The following is a 7,395-nucleotide window of genomic DNA, read 5'->3' as shown; positions in this document are numbered from 1 at the left end:
CACATTTTGACAAGGCAGGGAGAAAAGCTGCCTTGGCTCCTCACAACCACTCTGCTGCCTCTGTTTCCTTTTCCTCCCATCCAGAACTGGAGTGTTTGTCCCTTCAAACAGCTGTCCTGCCTTTGCTTCTTTTGCTGCTGCGAAGTTCATCAATATTCATCAGAACTGGAGAGAAAAAGAGACTCAGAGAGGCTAATTTGCAGCAGGAGCAGCTGAATGGCACAGTGGAAACACCAACCCTGGCAGATCCTGGGTTTTTTGGCATTTCCCACCCTGGACACATCCCTGTCACCCCAGGGCTGCTGGCTGGAGAGGATTTACCCACATTAACCCTTCCCACTCCCACTGAGAGCACAGAAATCTAACCAAGGTGGTGAGCAGAAGCTTTAAATGATGTTCTGTTGTGTCTAATTTGTTGGCAAAGCAAAGCCTTCACAGCTCTGCAGAGAACTTGTCAACTAGCTAGTTGGCTTGTTTTTATTTTTTAAAATAGTTTGTTATGATTATTTATTTTTTTTTAAGTAGAAATGGAGGTTTTAAACCTGTGAACAGGTGCTGCAGGTGGGTGTTTGCTTATTTTTCCCCAGGAGAATGACACAAAATTTGGGTTTTGCCAGGTCTGTGCTGGTTGTGGCATTTCAGAAGTGATTCCAGAGAGTAAAACCTCACAGCTGAGCTGAGAGCAAACTTTTTATTATTTCTTTATAATAAGAGCAAAGTGAGCACTTTTTATTATTTCTTTACTACAATTTTTATTTATACTGTATATAAATATTTATACTATTTATGCTATAACTTTTATATTTTTTTTCCAGGAATCCCTCCATACCAATCAAATTGAGACATTCCTTCTACACAGCCAGTGGCAGCCCAAAAACTCTGATTTGCTCTTGGAGTTTCCAGTGAAACTGTTGTGTCCTCAGGCTGGAACTCAGTGATTTCAGGTAGATGTGAAATGTGAGTTTTTTCCTGGAGTTTTAGCTCCATACTTACCTACCTGGATTGAAATTATTCATGGAACAGCAATATTCTGCTCCACCTGGAAGTCTTTATCATGTGGAGAGCTCCATAATTCTGCATCCAGAAATACAGAGAAAGAAAGACAGAGAAATGAAATCCCAAATGGTTAAGTTATTTTTGCAACTGTCTGATATTCAGGAATCTCATTTTATGAAGGACGTGCAAAGCTTCTGGTTTGTTGTTTGGTTTTTTGGTTTTGGTTTTAGTTTTCTTTTGGGTTTTTTTTTTTGTTTGTTTGTTTTTTGTTTGGGTTTTTTTTGTTTGTGGGGTTGGGTTTTTTGGGTTTTTTTTTTGTCAGCTCCATGCTCCACCAACCCAGATTTGCTGTGGGTTTGGGATGTAAATGTCAAGCTGCCCCAGCATCACCGAGGTTTGCCTGGCTCCATGTGTGAGTTGGACTTTCCTTTGGCAGAAAAGCACTTGCAGTTGATCCAAACCCATTCAGAAGCTCAGCAGATGCTTCTCTTTGCCTCTCCCATTTTTTAAAATGAAAATGAACCACAAAACCAGTTGTTCTCTGCGCTGCCCTGAATTATGGGTTTTATTCCTCTTGTTAAAACACCTCTGACACACCCTCTAGTTGATCATTTCCAAATTGATGGAGTGTAAACCACCAAGTTCTACCTGAGAAATGCTGCTGGGGCTCCAGGAAATTCCAGGAAATTCTCTTTTTTTTTCCAAGGCTCTGGTCCAGTTCTCTTGAATTCAGCAGCAATTGAATTCAATTGAGGGATGTTGAATTCAATCAGCAGGCAGTGAGAGCTCTGCGTGTTGCAACACTGCAAATAAAACTGAAATCAGTCATGGATTTTGCTGAAACTCTGCTTTATGCAGGAGTTGGAATCAGAAGATCTTAACAGTTGCTTTTAACCTTAATCTTGAGGGGAAAAGGAATCCACATTTTTGGGATTAACCATCAGAGGACATTTTTATAAAGGGTTTTCTGAGGAGGAAAACTCCTTTTTAATTATCTGGTCTGAAAATATCAGCAGGATATTTTTGGTTTGGTTTGGTTTGTTTTTTCCTTGAAAAAAAAAAGAAAAAACACCTTGAAAATGGTCAAACCATTGCCACCATGGCTGCAGATCTGCAGAAATTAAGGGAAAATTGGCTGCCATATCCTGGATATATTATGCCATTATCCTGGATATAATAATGTAATGGTAAGTTTTGCATTTATCAAGAATGATCACCTCAATACTGAGTTTAAATGCCAAGTGAAGAAAAAGCTATTATTGTTGCTACTGAGCTGAACCTGGCAGGTTCTTTGTTGTTTGTGGTTTATCTTGTTAAAATTGTTTTTCCCCTCCTAGAACCATGGATTCTCTGAAAGCTGAGCTCAGACCAGGAAAGTCAATAACAGGAGAAGAAAAACTGCAAATCCACCTGAAGGCAAAAGGTTAGAACCTCTGGCTCTCAGTGAATCCCAGAAAAGTCACCATCATTTGGTTTGCAGTGATTAAATAAGTGATTCTTTGGGTGATTTCTGTTCTTTGAAATGTGTTTAGTTAATTATTATATTTTAATTTATTTTCTGCCGTGGAAAAACCCTTGCTGTGGGTTTTATTTATTATATATTTATTATTATTATTATATTTTTATTTTTTATTATTATATTTTATTATTATAGTTTATTATAGTTTATTATTATATTATATTATATTATATTATATTTTTAATTTATATAATTATTATATTTTAATTTATTATATTTTAATTTATTTTCGTAATTATTATATTTTAACTTATTTTCTGCCATGGAAAAACCCTTGCTGTGGGCAGCAGAGCATGGGAAGCACAAGATGGTGCTTTGCAGTGGCAAAGCTTCAACCCTGGCATCATTTCTCACGATGTTAAACCACAGAACCCACCAGGGAGGTGCCAGAGCAGCAAAATGCTGTTAAAAAACGATGGTGTGTTTTGTAAGAGCTTCAAGCTCCTCTCACAATATTTGCAGATAATCTCAGTTTGCCAGTTTGTCACTATTCCCCATCTGTGGCACCCAGTGATAACCAAATAGATTTTTAATCCGTTTTTTTATCAACGCTGGTGAGCTCATCACTAGTGTGTTGAAAACACAAAATGTGAGCCTTAAAAGTGCTGTGGAGAAAATAGATTGTTATTCTGGCATGTGCTGAAACCTGCAGATGAAAACATGAAGGTTCTCACTTCAGAAACACAGAGGAGTGATCTGCCTTTGGGCACTGCTATCCACATGTTTTTTGCAATTTTCTTTCTAGGGTTAGTGGTCTTGGGCATGTTTTTCTGGGGTGAGACAATGCCAAGTAATCAGGTAAATTAAAATCAATTAATAAAAGTCAGGGGTTGCAATTAGGCCTTCACTCACAGCAAATAGAGTGCCTCAAACCAGTATGACCACATGGCTTTAGACACCCCAATGGAAGGCATTTTGCTGTCCCTGGAGAGGAGAAAAATAGAATTTAAAGCTTTTCCATGGCCTGGATGTGGACAGAATCTCCCCACAGACTGAGCAGGAGCGACTCTGTCAGTGCAACAAAGGTTCCTTTGAGAAAGAGGTGGAGAAAAATGGATGGGAATGAGGAAACCTCTGTGCTGTGCCTCCAAAGGTGTGAGCACTGAGCTGCTTTGGGCGACAGGGATGTTAAATAGCGATTTTCACACTCCACATTAGCACTGGGTACCTAAAAGGGATGAGTTTTGTGCTCAGAGCATCCTCTTCCCGAGCTGCACTATCCCAGCTGGACACTAGAGAGCTCCTTGTACCAAAAACAGTGCCAGGGGAGCCTCCCTGCGAGGAGCCTTCCAAGCAGCCCCCCTTTTCTAGGGGAATTTCACTTCATTTTTCTGTTAAAAATTAATATTCCCAAGGGGAAATCTGTCTTTTCCAGAGCGAGGGCTGCAGCTGTAACTCCACACCTCCCACCCCCAGCAGGACTGTGCAGTTGGAACTGGGAAACTAATCCCACAGACAGCAAAAAAGTAAATCAAACGCTGCCAGCTTGGGAATCATAATTAAGTTTTCCTTGCAACAACAAACACGCTCAATCTGTGATTTATTCTGACTATTGCTGTATTAATGGCAGTAACAGTCAATGCCAGGCACCTCTGCAGAGCACATTGCTCTGGTTCAAACTGCCAGATTCCTGTCCAGATGCAGCAGGAATTCTAACCAGCTCTCTGCAGGCACTGTGCTGATAACCTCCAGCCTTACAGCACACAAACCACTGCCCAGCACTGCTCTGGTAGCACTAAAACAGGATGTAGATTTGGGTCTATGGATTTTTATCAGCTGGGTTTGACCTCTTCCCCACGGCTGCCTTCATCCCATCCATCTTTTATCCAAACCCAAACCAAAATCCCCAAAATCTGCTGTCAGTCAGGGCATGAGAATTGCTGCTTTGCAGGCTCTGACATGAGCCCAGCCTGCTGAAAAATGCCACAGAAAAGTGACAATCCTATCCCATTCCCAGGTGCAAAATGCCACAGAAAAGTGACAATCCTATCCCATTCCCATGTTCAAAATGCCACAGAAAAGTGACAATCCTATCCCATTCCCAGGTGCAAAATGCCATAGAAAAGTGACAATCCTACCCTGTTCCCACAGGGATTTTGCTCCAGGGTTGATTTGCAGTTAATCTTGTCCCCTCGTCAGGATTTTAGTGGGGAAGGTTTGGGATTTTACCTCCCTGTCTCACTCCCATCTCAACATCCTAAGACTGAAGAATTCTGTATTAAAACTTCAGAAAGGCTGGGGAAAGCTTTTCAGAAAAAAAAAAAACCAGAGAAATAGCTGTCACCCTTGGGACCTGTGCCAAGTGTCCTGAGGAGAGTTTGGTGTCTGTGCTGCTGGTGGCACAGCTGGCACAGCTGGCAGGGTGCTGCCAAAGCTGGAGGTTTGCTGCTGCAGTTGCTCAGTGACATTGCAGCTAGCTGGACCAATTCATTGTGAATTATAAAATTCCAGATCAGATCAGATTACCTGCAGGCAGCAAAAATAGTTGCTGTTGTTGTGTTTGCCTGGATGGTGAGGAGGAAATCCTGCAGGAGTGAGTCAGAGCTGATTGGGGTTGTGCAGAAAGCCAAGAACTCAGTGCTGAATTCTCAGGAAGCTTCTCTTGCAGGACAACTGGACCATGTTAGTGACAGAGAACTGAATTGTGTCACTCTGTTTCCAAACCCAGCCTGAGCCAATGATTGCTGAAAGACAAACTGAGCTGTTTGTTTCCTTTTCCCTTTCAACCCACACTCCTCTGAAAATGTATAGATAAGGGGAAAGAAAGGATTTCAGCTCAGGGCAGCTCCAAAGAAGGTCAGAGTGGGAGGTGAGAGGCTGTTCTTTGATTCCTCTGCAATCCTCTCCTGGGAATTGTGCTGTGTGAGCCTCAGCTGTGTCATTCCAGAGCCCCAGCCCTGAATTCCACACAGGCAGAGCAAGGCATCTCTATCTTCCTAAAGAACCTCCAGCTACCTGCAGGATTCCTACTTTTGTGAACAGAGTTTTCATAAAGATGGAAAATATAAAAAAATCCAGCTTGCTGAGCTGGAGCTGACAAAATGAAAGGGTGTGGTGAAGTCAGAGGTAAAAATCCCCAGTTCTCAGAAGATGGTGTTTTATTGTTTCCACCCCTGGGAGCTCACATTACACCCCAGCTCAGCCTGGCAGGGTCCTGTCATTCATCAGTCAGCTTTATGGCATGACAGCAGTCTGGGAAATTAGAAGCTGGTTAAACAAATTAAAAAAAAATTAATGGAATGCTCTGTCTGCATCTTGCAAAAGGAAAAAGGAAATGCCTTGGGATATCTTTTTCTCATAGGGAGGATCAGATTGGCCTCCAAAAGGCAACAGCATCAAGGTGGCCACTGGAGAGAGAGAGAGAGAGAGAAAATCTTGCAGAATTTTACAGAGGAAATGAAAATGGGATTCCTGTCAAGTCACCCCTCATAAGGATGTCTTTTCTCATCAACATCTTGTAGCCTGTGATATTCAGAAAAAGTGAAAACACTAGCTGTGGCTGTGAACTACTTTTCCTCTGTAATTTTATTTTGTTTCAGCTGTCCAGAGAGCAAATCTTTTGGGAGGTATCCAAGACCTCAACCTCTAAGGAACCCTTTCTAGAATCTAAACATAACAGCTCTGCCAGTTTGGCTGACACATGTGGTTATTTCAGTGACAAAGAACTCTGGGACACAAAAAAAAAAAAAAAATTAAATCTACCGGTATTGCTTTATTCATCTCCCCAAAATATTTTGGTCTGTGGTCCGTGGGAAAATGTACAATTTAAAATCCTTGCTGTAAACTGTTGTTGCAGGGATGGTGATCCAATGGCCATTCCTCTCATCAAGATGTCACCCACTGTCAGGGCTGACTAACAACAGTTCACAGAGCAGTGGTGAGCATCAGAGCTCTCAGTGACACCAATCCCAACCCAGCAGCTCAGCTCACTGCAGCTCAGCAAGGATTAATTTCCCCTGGCAGACGCCAGCCTCGTGCCAAAAAACAAGACTAACCCCCATCTTTATGATGTTTCCCTTCTGCACAATTGTCAATCTGGGTAAGTACAGAGATAACAAGGAATTGGCCCAAATTACAAAGTGTGGATCTCTGCAGCACTCCTTTGAAGTTGGGCTGTGCCTGAGTTTTCCTTTAGGCTCCTCTCCAGCACTTTCCCTTACAAAAGTACTCATTTTCCTGTGTTTTTACCCTTTTTACCAACAGCTCTGTTTAAGCAGCAGTGATAGGAATGAAATTAGCTCTCAGGTGATTAAATTCTTCCCCTCTGTCTTTTCCCAAGGAAGGACTAAGAGGACAGAGGTGCACTGAGGTTTGCTCCAGTGGTTTGTTTGCTATTATTGTCCTTTTTATTCATACTGGAGAGTGTTGCCCTTTTCACCCTGAGGAGGTGATATTGATGAGGGTCACAGAAATCCTCAGGTCCTGCAGAGAATCCCTCGTTATTCCTGCAGCAGCTTCCAGGGCAGCTCTGCCTGGGTGTACACAACCTCCAACCTGCAAAAGGAAAGGTTGCTTTGTGCCCCAGGAGCAGAGCTGTGCCACCAACCCAGCACCAGTTAAGAAATGCTGAACATCTCTGGATGCAGAGATTAACATGCAGGAGAAGCTAATAACAACCTAGGATGTGTCAGGGAGGTCAGATGGACCTGAGATGAGTCCTGAATTGGATGTGATGTCCAAAAAAAATGGATAAAAAGGGGCAGTTGATGTCTGCTAGAGGTGACAGAAAACCCTACAGAGAGGTTTTCTGAAAAAAACCCTAGCAGCTTTAGGAACAAGTTTTTTGGTTGGTTTTGGGTTTTATTTGTTTGTTTGTTTTGTTTTTGGTTTTGTGCCTTTTTGTTTTGTGGGGTTATTTTGTTGTTTGGGTTTTTTTGAGG

At 42.0% G+C, this 7,395-nt stretch overlaps 2 long non-coding RNA genes across 3 annotated transcripts; one reads left to right on the top strand and one right to left on the bottom strand.

Annotated features, from left to right (window-relative positions):
• Positions 1-101: 101 nt before the first annotated feature.
• Positions 102-1,965, bottom strand: LOC146442766 (uncharacterized). Its single transcript, XR_014849407.1, has 3 exons — positions 1,645-1,965; positions 994-1,074; positions 102-165 (listed from the first exon to the last, which is right to left on the bottom strand). It is a non-coding gene; the product is annotated as an uncharacterized LOC146442766 (long non-coding RNA).
• LOC146442765 (uncharacterized) lies at positions 165-2,503 on the top strand. Of its 2 annotated transcripts, XR_014849406.1 has the most exons (4): positions 165-373; positions 618-718; positions 816-957; positions 2,334-2,503. It is a non-coding gene; the product is annotated as an uncharacterized LOC146442765 (long non-coding RNA). The 2 variants fall into 2 exon arrangements; XR_014849405.1 differs by having other exon boundaries at positions 165-718.
• Positions 2,504-7,395: the final 4,892 nt, after the last annotated feature.

Source organism: Lichenostomus cassidix, chromosome 1Ab, assembly GCF_008360975.1.
Source record: "Lichenostomus cassidix isolate B80296 chromosome 1Ab, HeHo_3.0, whole genome shotgun sequence".
Lineage (NCBI taxonomy): Eukaryota > Metazoa > Chordata > Aves > Passeriformes > Meliphagidae > Lichenostomus > Lichenostomus cassidix.
Note: the sequence above shows the minus strand (reverse complement) of the source record. Positions and strands in the feature narration are given on the sequence as shown.